The following is a 20861-nucleotide window of genomic DNA, read 5'->3' as shown; positions in this document are numbered from 1 at the left end:
GGCCACAGGCCTCCAACTCGATTCTGTGCCATTGATCACCACCCTCTGGGCTCTGTCATTCAGCCAGCTCTCGATCCACCTCACTGTCCACTCATCCAAGCCCCACTGCCTGAGCTTTCTGATGAGGGTGTTATGGGAGACAGTGTCAAAAGCCTTGCTGAAGTCAAGGAAGATGATGTCCATGGCCATCCTCTCTCTCATCTAGCCAGCCAGTTATGCCCTCATAGAAGGCTATCAGGAGTAAGGTCAAGTTCTTTATATCTACACATGTTTAAATGGACTGAACCTGAATGCTGCCGCTTTGACATTAGTTGCTGGTTGTAAAAGGCACAAAGAGCATTGTAAAATTGGGTTAAGTCTTAGCTCCACCAAGTTCCACAAAGTCACACTATGAGTATCTTCAGTCCTGGCATGCCCAGGTACTGAGCAGAGATTGGCAGCACAAGCAAGAGCTCCTTAGTGACTGGAATGCTTTCCTGAAACACCTTAAATGAGCAAGCCCATAGCAACAGTCATGGTCTCTTTGCAATGCAGAGATGTCTGTGACCTGTTCACACTCTGTGGGAAACCTTTTCAGATTTGTTTCTATGAAGATTTTTAAAAAAGGAGGAAATACTGGAAAGCACAGGGTGGTAAAGCTTGATGATTTGTTACAGCAAATTTGCTATCCCAATGGTCAGACAGACATGCAACTTCCAGGGCCACAAGCTCTCATACTTACTAAGGCTCGATGGATCACAAAAGCGTAAAAGTTCAGCAGTCTCCAGGTTAATGCCTAGGAAGACACATCCCCGTGTGCTGGATTTTCCAGCATCCATCAAGGAGGGACCTTTCTTTTCTTGCAGAATACCGAGTTTGAGAGTGCTGTGTCCTCTGTAATAGTCAGCTGTGAGAGACTCCTACCAGGGTCCACGGAACCAAGCTGCAGAGGAACCCGCTCCCTGGTTACGTGGTGCCTCTGGCAGAACAGTTTCCCTCTGGCTTGCCCGACTCTCGCTTCTGCTGGAACATTTCAATTGCCTGCATTTCTAATTTCAACCAGGGGAGGGCAACTGCTCATCAGGAAAGTTGATTCAGTTTCCTAGAACTGATTTGTTCACTTGGAAGTCATAAGCTGCAGACTTTGTAAAAACAACTAGTCCTGGGGAAAAAAAAAACCCAACAAACCAAAACCAACAAAACAGACCTTTAAAAAAATGTACCTTTTGATAAACATTTTTGTCCTTAATGTAAGTTCAGATAGTGTCCCCTTGCCTCACAAGCTCCAGCAACCACTGTACTTTCATTGCTGTGCACTCTAACCATTATTCCCTGTATATGACTAGTCTGCTCGTAAATCACAGCTTTTGGCAAATATTTTGGCAAATAAAAGAGAGTTCCTCTTGCAATGCCATGGAAGCACTTCTGCCAATTTAGACTTGACAAAATCTGTAAATTTGTATCACGCTTTGCATTCTATTTTGTAACTGTGGCAATAAACAGGCACTAGATGTAAACCACAAGTTGTTTAATCCTGGAGTCTTTTTAACTTGGAATTTAAACAGGAAAAAAAACCCACCCCAAACCAAACATACAGCAAATCTTTGCTCTGTATTTGAAGCCTTTCCTCCTTATCAAAGCAATTTTGGAGGAACCTTTTTTTCCAAGTTGGGCAGTTTGTACTGATAATTACAGCACTCATCACTGTACCACCTGAACCCCTCAAGTGTTGTGGCCCTTCCTCTCTCGGAGCCTCATTAATGGGTGGCTGATTCAAAGATTTTTTAAGGGAAAGAAATATGCAAGCATTATAAACTCACATCCACATCCTCCCTCTCTGCCCTTGCTAATGCCAGGGACTAATTTCCTTCTTCTGATGTATGTAACACTGGGCTGCAACTCAGACCCCTTCTGCTAACAGATCCTCTGAGAACAGAGGAAAGCAGTTTGGTCCTTTCCACTGCACAACAACCCAGAGACCTTCCAGCTCTGCTTCACAGAGATGAGAAGTGCTGCCTGTACATAAAATGGTTCTAACTTGCTTGCATCCCACTGTTCCAGGGTGGCTCCTACCGAGCCAGCCACGGTTCTGCCAGCATAGAAAGAGGGAGCTGTAGCTCCTTCCATTATTAAGAGCCACCTGTAATGAGTAGCCCCATGCAGTATCTGTGGTTTTCATGCACAGCAGTGAGGCTCTGAGGACTGTGCAGCTTCTCACAGCCCAGGGCAAGGCTGCAAACAGCCCCAAAGGTGCAGGACAGACAGCTCTGTGCAGGGCCTCGGCATTCCCCCGTGCCTGAAAAATGAATCAGGACCTGTACCAGGCTGCATCCCAGGGACCTGGGCTCCTGTGGAAACTTCCCCTGTTTATTCACAGAATAGGCTATGACTTGATTAGGTAAAGAGATTAATTCCTTCTCAAAAGAAAGTACTCATTTGACAGGGAATGGTTGTTGCGTTTCAAATGAAGGTGGCCCAAGGCAAAAACAGATTGCTTGGCTGAATGACCTACTGGCTGCCTTTGAAATGGTATTCGGTCTTAGGCCTTACAGGCCACAAAATGGTTAGTTTCTCCAGTCTTCCCGTTTTCTGACAAGCACTTTTTGTCTAATCACTAGCTGAGAATCCAGCCTACTGTGTACATTGTTAAAGATGCTGTTTATACTTGGGCTTTTAGTTTACCATCTGTGCACAGCTTAGCTACAGATCTGTTTCTCCTCAGTTGCCAAGTCCTTGTTGCAAGCCCTTGGAAGAGCATCATTCGCTTCAGACTCTTGTTGTGATTCAATTCAGGCTCTTGGGAAGCTCCCTTTTTAATACCTATCCCCTGCTCTCAGCAAATGCAGTGGTATAGACTTAATGCTTTTCTACAGACTCACTGATTCATATCAAAGTGGCACTGAAGCACGATACAAGCAATCACTGATGCATGTATACCTCCACACTGCCCTTGCTAATATATATCTCATTCTCAAAGCCATTGACATAAATTCATTCAGGCACCAGAGCTGTTGGCACGTACACAGTCCATTTGCACTGCAGCTTGTAATCACTTTTTTTTTACTTTAAATCCATTTTCTTTAAGGAACAGCCTTTGCACTAATCCTCAGGGGGAATATTTTGAGCCTAAGCTTCCATCCTCAAAGTAGGGCACTTGTTATAAGACTCAGAAACCCGCTACATACTCAGTATCTCTAGGTTCAGATACTCTGTTAGTGCACAGATGTGGACGACTGAGTACAAGAACTACTTCACCTGCTCCATAGAGCCTTGTATATTTGTAGGTAACCATTCTGGCTTACAGATTATGGGAATAAGCCCGACCAGATGTTTAAACTGAAGACACAGCCTATTACAGAAAGAGAAAGGGGAAAGAAAAAATACTTTCAATATTCTGTTTAAGAATAGGAGTGTTTTTACCAAAGGTTAATTCTGCTTGAAAAGGAGATGCTGGAGTGCTGCTGATTTCCAGAGAGATGTGTAGTTGTTAAGACTATTGCAAGTTAATTTTCAGCTACGGCCCCAAATAATTCTGATGCTAAATTTGTCCTCATCTTAGACACAAACAATGGACCTTATAACTATTTTAGTAAGAGAGCAGAGCCTGAGCAAAGTTATTAGACAGTTTGCAGGCCATGGGTAGCCTGGTATTGCTGTGGACAGCTGCACAAATAGGGGTGGTGAGACCACACCTAGGAAAACCCCTGTGCAGAACGAGTACTTTCACTTCCACCTTATCATCCCTGTTCTGCTTCAGCACCTGCATTTCAACTGCCTGTCCCTGGCCCAGCTGCAGGTGGTGAGCCTGCAGTTACCTGCTGTTGGAGGAATTGTAGAATCACAGAATTGTTTTGGTTGGAAAAGACCTTTAAGATCATCAAGTGCAATTACCAAGCCCACCACTAACCCATGTCACTCAGCACCTCAGCTCCATGGCTTTACAACAGCTCCAGGGATGGGGCCAGTGGCAAGGCTGCTGAGCACCACTGCTACAAAAGGGGGAAAGAATGTGTTTAACCCTGGTGCTAGAGGAAGAGGATGGGAGCTGCAGGGAAAGGTTTGGACTGCTGATAGGGCTCTAAATGCAAGAACTAAAACCCAGTGAATGCAAAGACTAAAGGGCAGCATAGAAAATGGCCTTTAAAAACCCTTTCTTTGAAGTCTGGTGGCATAGTATGGAATTACCCTGCAGGCACAGAGAGATGAATACTCTATCTGGCAAAGACAGAGTAAGATGGCCACTGTACACCTGTCTCAGTACAAAGGCCAAACTGGATTCTGCTGCTCCCAAGAATGAGGACTGAGGCCTCGAGTAGCATAAGCTTGCTGTTCCCTGTCCTGCCAGCACAGCAGAAACTGTGAAAGTGAGGAATGCTGCTCCTCAGAAGGTGAGTGACCTCTTGACCTTGCCTGATTTGGTTCCAGTATCTTTGAAATGAGGATTTAAAGGGGATCACGTTATTTTTACTATTAGATTGCCTTTTTTTTTTTTTTGTATTGTTTGTATTTCTGTTCTGCCAGGAGTGAAGAGTCAGGATTCCATCGGGCTAGTTATGCCACATACCGAGCACAAAGAGCCAGTGCTGCTGTGCAGAGCAGGTACGCTACACCAAACAAGGCAGCCCGTGAAAACAACACACAGCATCCATCAGCACACAGCTGCCACAGCACGACCACCTCACTGCTGTCATCACCGGGGTAAGAGAGAGCTTAACAGGGTTTGGCAGCCTTGCTGATGCTTACGGGGTTCACTAGTGCAGCAGAGCTGCCCATTGGAAAGATCTTTGAGTGGGTCACCAGGCTGGCTTTCCCTGGCAGAGAGTCACAGCTGGCACTGCACAGGAGCAAGGCAAGCCGTGAGAGGCCTTCCACAGGGAGGCATGTATGTACCTGCTTGACAGGCCACAGAAGGGAGAGCCTTACATGAGGGGGTGACACAACACATACAGAATGTCAGGGCAAACGAGTGCCTGGGCTACCAGCCTAAGTGTAGTGACATGCATTGATTGTGGCTGGAGAGGATGAGGTAGCGGCCAAGGCCTAACAGATGACAGGGGCTCAGCTCCCATGGAGAGCACAAAACGTGTTCCTTGGTTTGAGGAGTGAGTCGGAATGGGAGCATGCAGCTGCGTGAAGGTTGTAACGGTCTGTAACGGAGTGTGGAGTTGCCCTGAGGCACGGCTAACTGGCATCCCCAGTGTTAGAAATACTGACCACTGGAGCCATGTCACTCTGGCAGCTGGGGGGATTCTGCCTGTTAGAGGAGCTGCTGCCTCGGAAGGCACGTCCCACTGTCCCAGAACATACCCCCTCTGTGCATGCACCTGGGCCCAGGGTCAGCAGATGACAGCGAACAAGGGATGTGGAATGGGGGGCTCGCATCCTCCAGAACTTTCCAGGAGCCTCCAGAGACAGAACTGGAGATGTGCCAGTGAGCAGCGTGGTTATGAAAGTGGGACCAGCGGAGAGGATGTGAATTCTTCTCCCACCAGACCGGATGGAAGATCGGACGTCTCAAGCAAGCGGGCTGCCGGGATGGTGTGCTTGCAGTGCTGACCATCGGAACTTTCTGCCCCCCGGCCTGGAGAGAACGGGATGAAAACACAAGCGGGCTGTGAAGGCGCTGTGTCTTCCCGCTGGTGGCTGTTGGAACTTCTCTCTCTTTTCTGTCCTTCTCCTCTTCCTCCTTTCATTGTTTGTTGTAGAAAAAATAAAGTAGTTTAGGACTTGACTCTGTTCTGAGTCTTAATTCTGTCCCTGAGAATACACGAAACCCGACCACGGCAACCTGTTTGATTGGGCATCGCTCAGGGATTAAGCCCAGCCACTCAGAATTGTCTGAGGTCGGTTGGAAAGCAAGGAGGTTTAACTTCTGCCAAATTAAACCCAACGGGGAAGCGTGAGCCCCGGGAACGGCCAGGCCGGGCCGCCCCCAGCACCGCCGCTCTGCAGCCGCCCCGGGGCTGGCTCAGCGCAGCCGCCGGCTCCGCCCCGCGGGTCAGGAGCGGAGCCACAGCCGGTAGTCGGAGCCAGAGCCGGGGCCACATCGGCGGAGCCTGGGAGAGCGCCGTCGAGCCGTGCCGAGCCGAGCAGGTAGGCGGGCAGCGGCCGCTGTCAGCGGGGCAGGAAGCGGGACGGCCCGGGAGGAGAGGGCGAAGGGGCACGGGCGCTGTGCGGGGCCCGGCGATCTCGGCTGGGAGGCCGGTCGCGCCGGCGGGGTCGCCGCGGTGGGGGCTGTCCCGGGGGCTTTCTGCGAGGCGTCGGCGGGGATCCCCTCCCTCACCCGGGCCCAGCGGTGCGGGAGCTCCCGCCGCGGTGACTGCAGCCCCTTTGCGAAGGGGGAGTGGGTGATCAACCCCCCTGCACCCCGGGCAGCCCCCGCGGCCCCCCTGGGCGGGCAGTGGGTGCGAGAGCCGCGAGGAACCTCTCTGGGGCCGATTCCGCATTGCTCAGCGGCGTGTATCTCCCTTGGTGGGGGGTGGGGGGGGTTGGTGCTGCTGTGTAGGTGGTACATGGCCCCAACCGTCACTGGGGACAGAGGACCTGGGGTCAGACGGGAACGAGCCCCGCAGGCCCCAGGTGTTGTTGCTGTAAAGCCGTTTCGGGAGGCTGAAGGTGCTTCGGCTGCCTGCTGAGGACACCGGGCAGCGCTGCTGCCTTCAGCCGGACTCTAACGTGTCTCTGAGATAGATGCCTCTGTACCAACCTTACCCCTGTTAAAACGGGAGGAATCTGATACTGGCCAAGCCTGCAATGTCATTTTTTCCCCCTTGTGCCTTTTAAGAACCCAGTGAAGGGAAGAGTTCCCAGTAGTGCTTGCATTTGCACAGCTGGGTAGATGTTGGCTGCAAATTGTCTTGCAGTGTGATTGTTAACAAATCTGTTGCTATGGGGGTAAGGGCTTGTTACAACCCAGGCGTGCCATTTCTGCCCCAGAACATAGAAGCTGTGCTGTGTTTGATTTAACATAAAACGGAGCACTCTGTACAAAAGGAAAAGAAGAAAGAGGGAGGGGGAACCCCCAACCATCCTGGAATTTAAATGTTGGCTTCTGTAAACTGTAAAGCTAATTCAGGATGAAGTGTTCCCATGTCTTGGACCAGCTTTAGGATTTCCATCTTGTGCATGAAATAAGAGCTTGAAACTTTACTGTCTGTGTGAGGGAGGGACAGTGTGTCCTACTGCAGTGCTCACAGAGGTGGCGGCTGGGAGAAAAGCAGCTCTTGGAGATGCTTGTGCTGCTGCTGGCATTAGAGGTTCTCAGGGATGTAACCCATCCCAGCACTTCGTGAGGCCTCTTCTAAAAACACTCATGTGCTTCTATGGAAGTAAGGGTGTACAGCTGGAGGTTGCTGTCTTGAAACCTGCCATCAGTAATACTTCCTTTCCACTCTCTCTCAGACACCTTAGGCTTGAGAAAAATCCTCTTCAAAGCCTGAGGCTTGAGCCTGCAGCTGTGAATCTTGCTGGCTGCGTGAGAACCACTAAACAGAAGCGTGTGGTGAAGATCCTTTTGGTGGACCACAAGGTCCGAGTCTAGGAGCACTGCTCTGAAAACCTAGAGGGAGGTATCTAGTGAGAATGTTGATGTCGAAGTAAGCATGTGATGAGCAAGCTGTTAAAACATCAAATTACTCAGGTCTTACTAAATGCTTCATGAGTACTAAGTGTGAAGAAAGTGTTAGTGGGGGAGAAAGGCGCTAGTGGTGCGGTCAGTGACGTGTTCTGCAGTGTCACTGCATGGGTGGTGGCAGTCCTACCAGTGTCCCATCACAGGACCTCTTTGTGGTTGCTCCATTGGAGTGGTTTTTAACATTCATGCTTGTTTCTGGTGTTTTGGCTGGAACAAGAACTTACACACCTACAGCTGTGCTTTTTTAAAAAACCCAAACATTTTCCCATGGGCACTGACTCAGGTTGGGCTTTTCACATGGGTGAAAAAGACCTTTGCCAACTTCTCTGCAAGCCAATATGTGGGCTTGGAGTGGTTCAGGGAAGCGAGTAGCCTCTCGCACTTCATTTAACATCTCTTTCTTAGAAGGATCTTTCTTTCAAAATAGCTTCCCTCCTGGAGCCTCCCAGGGCATGAACCCCTTTTTGGCCATCCATCTCCATCCTCGCTGAGGGCTCTGAGGAATGCTGGGACCCCTCCTTGTCCCCATGCCATAGGGCAGGGCCACATGGTCCAAGTCCTGCTGTGTTCGCTTGGCTTCAGACGTGCGTGTGACAGAAATAGCTCAGTGCCTGGAGAAAGCTCTCCCTGTGGGGAGCTCTGTCCTGCTGCATGGCAGCTCCTCACTTAAGAGGATTTAGCAGCTTTAATGATGCGGCTCATCTGGACTCACTTCGTTCCTGTTATTGTCTATTTTGGTTCTCGGGGGACATGCAGGTGTAGTGTTGTGACCTACAACTGGAAGCAAGTGTGGGAGATGTCCTTAACAATGCCTTCCCCCAGCTCCATGGAGGTTTCCTGCCCCTGATACCTTGTTTCAAACTCCATGAAACACAGGAGGTGGCTCACATGAAATTTCTCTTCTGATTTTAACTGAGGAGAGGTTTCATCCCACTCCTGTAGCTCTGGGTCCTTGTGTCACAGCTGTAAGGCAGCAGGGGACCATCCAGGACTGCAGGCATTCATCCAGTAGATGTTTCAATGGCAGAGGTGAAGGTGGGAGTTTTATAGACCTCTGGTAACCAACAGGCCTCGAGGTGCTTTCCAACTCCAACTATGGCTGTGGTTCTTGCCACTTACCTGCACTGTTACAGGGGAAGCACGCAGCAGACACAAAGGCACTGCTGCAAGGACCTTGGCCAGGAGGATCTGTTATGGGAAAACCCGGGTGATGCTGGGAGCTGGACCATGCCCCGTGTTATCAGAAGTGGTCATTATTGCTCTGCTTTAATAGTGTCTGTGGCGTGGCAGCCACTTTCTTCCTGGTCTCCTTTCTGTTTCTGCTTGCAGGCGAGCAGGAGGTGCTGGCATGGGTCTGGCAGGGCTTGGGCTACAGCTGAGTGGCTTGGAAGGGCAGAAGAGGTAGTGATGGGCATGTGCAACAAGGAATGATTGGAGCCTCAGTTCTTGCACCTCGTCCTTAGCTTATTCTTTGGAAAAACTTGTGTGCATCAAAATTCTTACTACCAGGAGCTCTGTCCCTCATCCTACAGTACCTTAACTTCCCCTCTCTAAAATAGGAACAACATATCTGCATCCCTTTCATCTCCTTCCCTGCTTTCATTTGCCACTGAACATGGATCATAACATCCTGGAATCCTTATGTAAAACAAAGGATGAGCTGGGCCCAGTAGCTTTGTCCCTCATCTTGCAGTTGTCAGCTTTGATGGACTAAGAAATAATAAACTGTGCACTTGCACTGACGCTTTTGTTGGAGGAATGTGGGATCAGAGCTTTCCACAGGCAAATGATTAACAATATGTGCACAAAGGGATGGCTGCGTGAGCCACCTTCCCTGCAGGAGCTGTGTAAGGAGCTGCAGTTGTTACCTAACCACATCCATCTCTTCCTGGCTTGTCTGTGTTCTTACAGAGGGAGTGAAGTGGAGGAAAGGCTAAAAATTGCAACTCTGTCTTGGCATGGTGGAAGGAATAATACAGGAGGCATAGCCAGCGCCAACAGTTCCTTGACGGTTGGTCAGTTGTGGCAGAGCCTGTTTGCTGAAAGCTCTCTGGGCTCTTAGGGCTCAGAAACACTGAAGCAGTTAATAGCTACCTTAAACCTAGACAGGGTGATAAGTGGAGCACAAGGAGCTGCATGGTGGAGGTTGCTTAAATCGTTGCTCGCCTGCGCTGACAGATTCAGAGCGAGCTAATTTTGTGGAAGAAAGATGAGGCGTTACTATGGGCAGCTCTGTGAGAGGGGATGCCAGGTAGATGACAGCAGGAAAAGAAAAGGCAATAGAACAGTAGCCTGTTGGGATGGGGACAGGGGTAGGAGACTGCCTCTGAGACACAACCGGGCCAAGGAAGCTGCGTAGTTCAGGGCTCATCCAAAGCAAATACAAGGGAGAAAGGGAAGGAGACAGATGAAGGCAGACTTTCTCCTGTGGGAAAGAGGCACATGCATGGGCTGTCTGGCTGACTGCTCTAGTTCTTTCATCTCCTTCATGGAGCTTCAAAACTGGGACACCATCATTTAAAAGCAAGTCAAATCGAAGAGCAGTGCATGTACTTAATTTCTGGAACGTGTTGCTGAGGTAAGTGGCCTGTCTGTCTTTAAGGAGCTCAGGAGCTGAGGAGGGCCAGCTCTCCTGCATCCCCAGGAGCCTTGCATGTGGGCAAGGTGCAGTGGTGGCATGTGTCAAGGATGCTGCTGGGCTGCCGTTGTAGTTTCTCTGCAGGGCAGCTTTGAGCATACAGGTGCCTCACAAAAGCGCTTTACCCTTTACAGGGCTGTAAGCAGGTCACTGATCACTTCCAGTGTGATGATAATCCCATGGCCAAGTGTACTGGAGAAATACTGTTCTGGGAGGAGCTATACACCTTAGGATATTGAGCAGCCTGGAGATTTGAAGTTGTATAAATGAGAGCTCCCCTTGTATGCAAGCAGAGGAAGGGATGAGCAGCTGTCAGAGCAGCAGCTGTACCCTGAGCCATGTCGAGCTGACCTTCCCCCGGCTGGAGTCAGGGACTTCCCTTGGTCCCTGCTGCTGCAGCCATGGAGGCGGTCTGGGAGAGACAGTAACTTACAAAGGGGTAAGTTTAATTTGCACTGCAGAGCTTGAACTTGCTGTGAAGTAGTTTTACTGTTGGGAATGAAGGAAGCTGTTTCCCAGAGCTGCCCTGGAGGAGTTACATTCACTGGATGTGGCTGTGTCCTTCACCAGCACCTTCCTTTGGCCACTGCCTCTGCCATCCTTGTGCACTCACTGGGATGGGGTCTAGGGGCCACACAGAAGCTTGATAAGCACAGCTCCTGCCTCTAATAGGAGAGGCTTCATGCAGCAAATTGTCTAATTTTAAAAGCAACCTAGTCCAGGACCCAGATGTTGCTTGGGTTGGCACAGTGGACCAGCAGAGGTCCCAGTATGTTTTCTAGGTGCTTTCTGTGTCAGGGTGCTATGGGATCACAATCCATGCAGAGCTTTAGGAGTGGCACTCAAGGCAGGTGGGAGGAGGAGGAAGCATCTTGGCACTTGGCTAGGACGGTGAAGGCTGCTGCCATCATCCCATAAGATAAGAATATGCAAATATTCTTGTAGGCCTCCTGTGACAGATGATTAGCTGTTTGGTTGGGAATCAATTTTGAAGCCTGAATTAACAAGAGGCTCTCTACTAGTGCACAAAATGGCTCAGTGCTCTAGTTACACCGTTCCAGGGAAGCTTCTATACTTTTCATGGCATTTCAGTTTCTAGGTGCTCTAGTCTTAGAGGCAAAAATATCTGTGTTGGGATCATCTTATTCCCTTCCTCCCTGATTGTTTTTTTCTGATTTCTTTTTAGTCCTGCAGTTGGCTTATTTAACATACTTGGAATATATGTGGAGAGGTTCTATATTCAGTCGTGTCAGTATCAAGTGTGTTTTTGGACTTTGGTCCCCAGAGGTAACATGCCTGCTTTGGAAAGGCACCATGCAAACTGCTGTGCTCCTCTCTCTGGTTATAATCACCTAATTTATAGAGTACCCTTTGCATAAAAGGGTGTTCTGGCTGGTGTGGTGGTAGGACAACATCTCTAGTACTGCAGTTCTAATTGTGCATTGGTTCTGGGTCTTGTTTTGTGCTGGTGGAGTGGCACAAGCTGAGCACTGTGGAGCTGCTCATGTATGTATCAGCGTGGACTGAAGCTGCTGGTGGTGAGTCAGTCTGGAGTGGCTTCGCTGGAACATTCTCAGCTTCCCACTGTGCTTTTCTAAGTAAACTCTGCCTCTTGTCCCCTCGCTCCCATTCTTCCGTGTCTTGTGATCACAACTAGGCTCTCTGTTCATACAGAGGGGTGGATCCAGAGTACTGTGCTGGCCTTGGATTGAGGAGACTGCTGACCTGCAGGTTAGCAAGGTTGTTTCCTCCCTGAATTTTGTACTGACCAAGCAGAGATGGGGACTATTTTGCAGCATCTCTCTTGCATGCTTGAAGACACTGGAAGCTTAAAAGGCAGGCAGCAGTTTTAATGATGCTCATCTCTGAAGTCTCTTCTAGGGGAAGTAGGGAACTCCAACCAGACAGAAAACAGCTGTCTGTGTGTACATTCCTAACAGTCTAAGAAGCTGCTGGGCTCTTCTTTGCATTCAGATCCCTTTCTACTGCAGGTTTGCAGAGACACTGCACATGGAATAACTAAAGAGCTCTCTGAATTGTGCAGTAAATCTGCCTATTCCCAAAGGAAGCTCTTTTAATTAGAGAAGGCTTCTACACGGCAGCTACTGTGCAGGGCAGTGTGGGGGGAAGGTTGTGGTTACAGTGGAGGTCCCCAGATGCTGGTGGTGAGGGTGCTAGAGCCCCATGGGGCAGGTCAGCCTTGCAAGTGAGTCCCAGCCCCTCTGTGGGACTTTCTGCATGAGGTGGCTGCTGCCCATGCCGAGGGCTCATCGGGTATCTCCCACCAGATGCTCCAAGAAGAATAGCACCTTGCCTGAGTGCAGCTGAAATGGCAGTGGTTGTGGGGTGGGAGGTGAGGGGTGGGAGGTGATGCTCACTGCTGCTGATCCCACTCCTGCCTGACTGGAGGGAACCTGACGGGTCAGAGTTTCCTCTCGCCCCTGCTTCCTTGGTTGGGGGGTTGTGACTCATGTCTTCCTGGAACGAAACCAAAGTGACCAAAATGCTGTTGGTGAACCTGCATGGGAATTTCTTAATGTGTAAAGCAGCATCAAACCGGCTACCGCCTTGGCAGAAGAGGCTATTTGAAGGAACAACAAGCTGCTTTAATGCCTGACTCCAAGAGCTCAAAAGCTCCTTTGATTTGATGCTGTAGTGCTGCTGGTGGTCTCGTGGCCTAAGTGTTTCTGCATTCATGCCCAATCCATCGTGCTGCAGCTTTGGATGCTGTCGTAATGGTGGTTTAGACTTAATCCTGTAGTGAAACTGTAAGTTCCTGCTTTGTGTAGCTTCAGGCAGATGGGAAGCCTCGTCCTAGACCAGCTGCCAGCTATGAGCAAGACCTACCAGTGTGTATACGATGTCCACGCACCCGCTGTTGTCCCATGGGAACCTAAACAGTTGCTCCTTGTTTACCCAGAAGAAAGGCAGCCTTCGCTGCAGGGTGTTTGCTGTCAGGGACAATGTGTGAGCTGAGCCAGGCCAGCAGCCGTGTTCCTGCAGTGCTGTCTGATGGTCCCTCCCGTGCCGGGGCACTCGGGCAGCCCCGGTGTCCTGCGGTCAGTGGCTTTCCTGCTGGCAGCCTCCCGTCAGAGGAGGGAGGGGCTTTGCTGGGCTGGCTTTCAAGCTGCAGCACTAGCAAGGGGTGGGTATGTATGGCTGGGGGCAGAGGGAGAGGTGAGTCACAGCTGGAACCTGCTCAGGTAGCACATCTGATATCCCCTTGCTGTAGTTTGATAGTAAGTCTGCCTTCTTTACTGTAAGGATGACGGAGCACAAAAACAGGCTGCCCAGGGAGAGTGTGGAGTCTCCTTCTCTGGAGGCTCCCAAACCCACCTGCACACACTCCTGTGCCCCCTGATGAAGAGGAACCTGCTTTAGCAGGGAGTTGGACAGGATGAGCTCTGCAGGTCCCTTCCAACACCCACCATTCTGGGATTCTGTGAAAAACTGTAGAACTGATGTGAGGTAGGAGCAGTCTCCAAGGAGTGGGCTACGGGTGAAAGAGCACAATGTGGCGGGACAGAGGCAAGTAAGGAAAAGATGTCTGCAGCCCTATTGAAAAGTAATCTTAGACTCTATCGTGATTTACTGATCAAAGATGAAACAGCCTTACTTTTTTTCACCCTTCTGAAATGAGAACATTTATCTGTGCATTGAGGCTTATGAATTATTTGTTCATCAGTTATTCTGGATAGAAGTTCTTTCTTCTTAAGATAAATACCTCTGGACTATTCTTTTTCCATCTCATTCTTTTAGTGTTGTTCCATCAAATAGTCTCCTGAAATACTCATGCTCTAAATTTAGAAAAGGAGACCCTTTCAAGAAAGTAGAAAAGGCCACCCAGCCTCCCTTGGTTCGGGTTCAGCTGAACCTGTTTTCCAGACTGCTGTGTGGAGGCCTGCAGACTCCAAAGAGGCCCCATCTCTTCCCAAAACAGACACAGTTTTTCAAAGTCTTGCTGTCTATTTTAACTGCCAAATTCCTGAGGAACTTATCCCATATGTCTGTTCCTCTTGGCTTGAAGCAGCCCTGGCCGTAATGTACACATGTGGTGCTTGGAAGCACCAGTGAATTGTTTTCCTTTCTTTCTTTTTTTTTGTGGATGGGTGATCTTAACTGCAGGTGGCAGGTCTATAATTGAGTAATGTTCTCACATTGCTCCAATTAAGTCTGCTGGGATTACCTGCCTGTAATGTGGCAGTCAGAAGAGTAGCAAAACACCCATGTGTGCATTGCAGGCTGTTTTGTCCTTCAGGGCCATCTTCATAGATGGGAAACTGAAAGGTTTGGAGCCTCTCTTCCAGTTGGCTAAGTGTTTTCTAGAGGCACCCTTCTTTTTCCAGCTTTGCCTGCTGAGATTTCTTATTGTGGCATTTTGCTTCCTAAAATGCTAAAGGCTACAAACAAAGCAGCTTCACTGAAGCTTCTGTAACAGCTCGTGCTGTGTTATTCTTTCTCCTCACAGTGCTGCCCTTTGCTGTATGATGCAGCTTTTTTCCCCCCACTTTCTTCCTCCTGTAGGAAGAGCTTGGAGTGAGGAGACTACTCTGTGAAGGTGGAAGGAGCAAGTGCTAGACAGCGGTGCCATACCTCTCACAGGCTGACTCTTCCAGAGTAAAGCATGAAATTGCTTCTGAGCTGTATCCTCAGAGAAATCAGACCAGCAAGAGGTTGAGCTGTTGTGTCCAGGTTACAAATGTGAAACTGCATTATTCACCCTGGTACTGGAGGTGAGAAATAGGATTGCAGGTGGATATTTTTGAGTAGAAACAAATGACTCAAAAAATCTGATCTCTGAACTGTTGTACTTCAAGGATTTTCTTGCCCCTCTGCCCTTGCCTAAATCAGCATTTTGGGGAAAAAAAGGCTACTCGAGACAGAGTCTTTTCCTCTGAAGCTTTTTATAGTTCTGTCTTTCTCTTTCCGTTCATGCCTGCCCATAGTGTCAGTGGTACCCGTGGCGTGGAACTCAGGAAGTTGTGAAACGCTCATCGTCGGAGCGTCTGTGACGATGCTTGTCTCGGCAGCACCCACACCCGGCTCTGGTGGGGCACGTGGTCTGCTGTCACTCTGGGGTGTTCTGGTGGGAAGCAAAGCTGCTCCTATGAGAAATGACTGTGAGCCCTGGGGCTGTTTAGCCTAAAGAAAACTGAGGTGGGACCTCATCAACATTTATAAATACCTAGAGGGGATTCCAAGAGGATGGGGCAACAGCTTTCTCTGTAGTGTCCAGGAACAGGGTAAGGGGTAATGGACATAGCCTGAATAACAAAAGTTCCCCTTAAACACGAGGCGACACTTGTTTGGTGTTGAGGTGAGGGAGCCCTGGCACAGGCTGCCCAGGGAGGGTGTGGAGGCTTCTTCTCAGAAGGTTCCCAAACACACCTGGACATGTTCTTGTGCATTTCATGGCTGCGGCACCGCTGTTGTGCAAATGGCTCTGAGTTTGGACACCCTGGGATTAGTTGCCCCTGTCTACTTGTAGCAAGTGGGTTTATTGGATTGTTTTCCTTTTCCTTCCTGGTATGTGTGTCTGGAAGAAACCATGAGGTACTTTGTGTGAGAATCTTGTAGGGATCCTATATGTCTGACTCTGAGTACTGTCAGCCTTGCAAGAGGGATCCTTCAGGTTGTAGAGTGGAGGGCCCGTTGTTATGGTAGGGCAGACCTTGTTGAAGAGAGATGATTATTACAACTACTGCTCCATGTTCTTCTGCTCTGATTTCTGCACGTGGTAACAGTGCCAACATACTGGCAGGGGAACAGGAGTGGTTCGGTAGCTGCAGGCACACAGCTGGTAAGTGGTGATGGTGCTGCAATTAGTAAATGATGTATTTGGCAAAAACAAGATTCCTGAGAACACAAATAGTAAAGGGATGTTTTTTTTTTTTTCTGTGAACAGGCCAAAGATGCATCCCTTTATGGGCTGAGGCACTTCTGTGACTTCTGTGACTTCCTGGTCATATTAGGTCTGCCGTATTCTATCTCGCCTCTGCTTGGTCTGTGGGGCTGAAGGGTTAAAACATCTGCTTCTGGAGATCAGTGCCTTGCTATCAGCAAAGGATGTGATACAAAGCATGTGATATGATTAAAGTAGACTGATAGCCTGTCTCTTTTGTTGTTTGAGAAAGCTGACCTTAATTCTAAAGCTTCACAGTCATTTGGCCTGGGAGCCAGAGGTCTCTGTTTGCTTTGTGGAGGTGTGTTTTGTTTGGGGTGTTTTGTTGAGTTTTTTCTTCCTTTCTGCCACTTGTGGATGGACCTTCAGGGGAGAGGTCTTGGGGAGAATCCTAGTGCCAGAAGACACTTCCATTCTTTAGTGGGCTGGTCTCTCAGCAGCATGGGACTTCAGTGCTCTGGTGAGCACTGGCCAGCTTGGCTTGGTGTCCAGGCTCCTCAGAGGCTCAGCCTGAGAAGCATGAGGGAGTGCTTGTCCTCCTACACTCTTCTGGGCAGGCATTCTCTAATGCTTGGCTTCTAGCAGCTTCTGGCTTCAGCTATGGAGTGAACTTCCAGGCAGCCTGCAATTGCTGGGAATGACAGTGGATGAGCCTGGCTGAGCTCATGTTTCTCTCACACTGCCCGGGGCTCTTCTCTGGCGGACAGAGCAGTGCTGTCCCAAGGCTCTCTGGGCAGAGGGGAGCTGGATAGGGAGGGTGTTTGCTTCATTGCTGTTCACATTGCTAAGCTGGGGTCCTTTACAGTCCTCAGTATTGTGTGATTCTGTGAATACTTGCTGCCCATGAAGTAAAGCTACTCGCTCTGCACCTTTGCTATATCCTTGCTAATAGCTGGGAAGAACCAAAAAGAATAGGAAACCTCATTTCCCTGTTCAGGCAGATGCTGTTAACTTCTCAGAAGCGTGTTTGGCATGGGTGTGCTGGATCTAAACTCCCACTAGTTATCAGCCATAGCATCTGAGAAAATGGAAGTGACTGCAAAGCAGTTTGTTTTGAAAGGGAACTTTACAGTAGAAAGTCCTCGACCTTGACTTCTTGCATCTTACGAGAGGAGGCGGCGGAAGAGATAAAAATCAGTTCTTATTACCTAGCTCCTACCTCAATCTGGCAATCTCAGATGCTGTCTCACAAGAGAAAAACAAGCTTGAGTTGGGGCTTTCTTCCTGCCTGGCTTATGGTAGCCTTTGGATGCTTTGGCAGGGAGGGAATTGTGCAACTCCTTGGAGGAGATTTGTTCGCCTCCAAGACATTGCCTGCATGGGAGTGGAGGCTCGGCAGGCTGTCCTCTGTGTGTACTTGCATGGGGGATTTCCAGGCTGAGTCTGATGGTGATGAGAAATGCTAAGCAGCATCCTCTGCCTGCTGCAGAGCCACGCTGAGGAGAAGCTTACCCAAATATCATCAGGGTGCTGCTCCTCTGTGCCAGCCACCCTGCTGCAGTTTTGGGTGCAGATCCTGCTTGGGGGCTTTGCTCCTCCATGGGGAATCCAGTGTGGGGGCTGCTCGCAGGTGAGGGAGATGGCCAGGGCAGCCATTTCCGAGGTTAAGTTTGCAGCCAAACAGCTCCAAGTGCAGAAAACAAAAGCTGAGCTAGTCTGACTTTTTTTTTTTGGAGCCATTAAAGGGCCAAGGTAGTCAAGTGACAGAGTTGCCCAACCAGTTCTGTGAAAGCTCTGCACTTTTACTGCACTGTGTGCTGGTTTTAGTCAGTGTGGAGACCTCCTGGACCTTACCTGCAGAATATATGCACAAGTAACATTCTAGTTACATGATAATCAAAAAGGAAAAGTCCACTAAACTGTACATTTGGCTTTTTCTTGTCTGCTCTTTCTGGAAAGTTGTCAGGTTTGTTTTTGGTTTTTTCTGTTTGTTTGGTTTGGTTTTGTTTTTTGGTTTTGTTTTTTGGTGGGGTTTTTTTTTGTTAGTGGGACAGGAGAATCAAATTAGTTCTGGGACAGGTTGTTGTTTTTTTGGGTTGGTTTTCTATTTTTCCCTGTTTTTTTGGCAAAGTTATCTCTGGTCTTGCTGAATGGAAAGATTTGCTTAAATTGGAGAAATACTGTCCTGCAAGTACTGTCCTACTGTGCAAGCACAAATGTATGGGCTGAAAATAGCAAAGAACTTTCTCAGTTTGCCAACTGTGGGGACTGAAGACCTATTTAAATGTTGGCTTTCAAACTGAAGTGTGAAGTCTCGATGTTCATAGCCCGACTGCACCCCTTGCACATACAGAGAGATGGTAACAGGCACTTCTAAAACCAGTGCTGCTCTTTGATACCAACCTCCAAGTTGGTTTCTTTTAAACAGTGTGATAGTGGTTTATAAATAGCTAATCACTTCCCCTCCAGCATCAGAAGTACATTTCTAAAATGTATGCTTCCTTTTTACAGAAAGCACAACATGTGCTTGCTCTGGTAAAACACACTGAGAAACCTGCTGTGTTGCACAGCCCTCTGGGTGCCTTCTGATCTGGGCTCTCACTGGGTGACACTGTTGCTGATCAGATTATTCACACAGCAGCATATACTGACTACCCAAGCCCAGTGGAAAAGTTGAATGTCTTACTTGCACCAGGAGCAAATCTGCCTTTGCAGTGTGAGTTGATGAATTTCCTGAGAAACTTCTGAGAAATTGAGCCTTTCCAGTGTTATTTCTGCAGTACTTGCAGCCAACTGTTGCCTTGCTTTAGTTTGCTTGCTTGCTCTGGGGATAGCCACAGTGCAGGGACTGCAGGCATGCTTGAGGCTTGCAGATGTCTTGCAGATGCTCACTCTTAAGGTGTACCACTGTACCTGTCTGTGTCTCTAAGTGGTAGATCAAAGTTTGTTCATGTGGTGGAAGGCTGATACAGCTATGCTGCTGCTATGTGTTTAGCCTTCAAACCAGCTTCTCTAGCTTGAAGGCAATTGCTTCTACTTACGATAAAAAGCAACTGTCTCTAGAGTAGATGGAATGAGAGATGGTCTCTTCCCCTACCTTCTTCCCTTCTATTTCCAAAGTTTATATTATGCAGAAATAGAGTTTTCTACCTTGCCTTGATGCTTTCCTTCACAAATAAACTGTAGCTGAATCAGTGACAGACACACACACATGCAGAGATATATACATATAAGTGGTTTCTGCATCTACAGAATAATCCTAATTAGCAGCCTTAATTTTTAGGATTGAACTTCTCTCTCTTCCTTTTTAACTCTTGAAGAGATGCTGTTTGGAAAATCTCCATTACAAATATGATCTTGTTTATGTTTTCAAGGTCATTACACAGCTGGCATTATCTCAGTGGAGCTTAAAGGAAAGTTCAGTGAATTCAGATCCTAGTCTTTCATTGGATCTTCAGCTATTTGCTTGTCAGACACAAGATGTACTTCCCAGGTGTACTAAAAGTCCCAGGCCTTTGAACATTAACATCAACAAGATGAACTCCTTAAGATATTCTTTGTGTGTTAATGTGGCTGTAACTTGCAGTCTCTGCCCCGAGGGCAATGCTGTACCTGGTTAACTGAAGACTTAGTAACTCCGTTGTTTTTCATTAACTGGTACTGTTGTGTGAAGCTGTCCAGTCTCATCACTGATGATGAGGAGACCTTCTGATTGCCAAGTTCTCATTCTTTGTCTGCATGGACAGAGAAGCATTTGCAGCAGCTGGGTTTTGTGGTGCAAGGGCTTGGCTCGAAGTCTATTAAAGATGACCTGTTTACTCTCCTAAAGACAGTGACTGAGAAGACTGAGGAGGTTCTCATCAACACTTATAAGTACTTAAAGGGTGAATGTTAGGGGGATGGGGTGACACTTTCTTCTGTTGTGCCCAGTGACAGGACTAGGGGTAATGCACATAAGCTAGAACACAAAAAAAAATCCACTGAAACACAAGGAGAAACTCCTTTGGTGCTGAGGTGAGGGAGCCCTGGCACAGGCTGCCCAGGGAGGGTGTGGAGGCTCCTTCTCAGGAGGTTCCCAAATGCACCTGGATATGTTCCTGAGCCCCTGACGGAGGGAAACCTGCTTTAGCAGGGGTTTGGGCTGGATGAGCTCTGGAGGAACCTTCCAACTCCCATCATTCTACGATTCTGTGACTTTCTGGGCTGCCCTTTCCCCAGCTTCTCCTGTGTACAGGTGTCTGCCTGTGAGCTAGAAGTTGAAGGACCCATTTGTTGAGCAGCTTCTGATCTCCAGCTGGCTTATGAAAGTCTCTATCCTGATAAATAGCTGATCTGGCTCTGGCTTCTGGGAAATAGCTGCACTAGCCTTCAAAATGGTCTTAACCTCGTGCAAATTATAAACACCTTTATGGATCCAGCATCTTGCTGATCCCCTCACAGGGACAGGTGCTGTTTGCTTTGGTCAGAGTGAGCCAGTTCTGCAACCTGAGCTCATCAGCAAAAGCTCCTTCCTCTCCAGTGCGTTTTGGTAACTCATCTAGGAATGAGGCCAGCTAACCTCGGTCGCTGTTGTGGTGTGAAAAGAAGGCAGGGAGGTGAGACCTCTTTTAAAAGTCCATCCTAGTAACAATATCTCGAAGGAAACAACCTGTTGGGGTGTATAAGGCTTGGGCAGGCACAGAGAAGGTGTTGCTTGTCTGCTGTCTTGGGAAGCACTTGCAGTGTTTGTGGTCAGCTGAGGCTGATTTGGAGGTTGTTTCAGTGGCCCA

The 20861-nt window shown here is 48.6% G+C and overlaps 1 protein-coding gene across 1 annotated transcript in view; it reads left to right on the top strand.

Annotated features, from left to right (window-relative positions):
• The first annotated feature begins 5985 nt into the window (after positions 1 to 5985).
• CD82 (CD82 molecule) overlaps positions 5986 to 20861 on the top strand; it is a 42169-nt gene continuing 27293 nt past the window's right edge. The window contains exon 1 of the mRNA XM_061998208.1: positions 5986 to 6072. The gene's annotated coding sequence lies outside the window, so the exon portion shown is untranslated. The remainder of the gene's footprint in view (positions 6073 to 20861) is intronic.

The sequence above is a fragment of the Colius striatus genome, chromosome 6, assembly GCF_028858725.1.
Source record: "Colius striatus isolate bColStr4 chromosome 6, bColStr4.1.hap1, whole genome shotgun sequence".
NCBI classification, from domain to species: domain Eukaryota; kingdom Metazoa; phylum Chordata; class Aves; order Coliiformes; family Coliidae; genus Colius; species Colius striatus.
The sequence above is the reverse complement of the archived record's forward strand: the minus strand, read 5'-3'. Positions and strand labels throughout refer to the sequence as shown.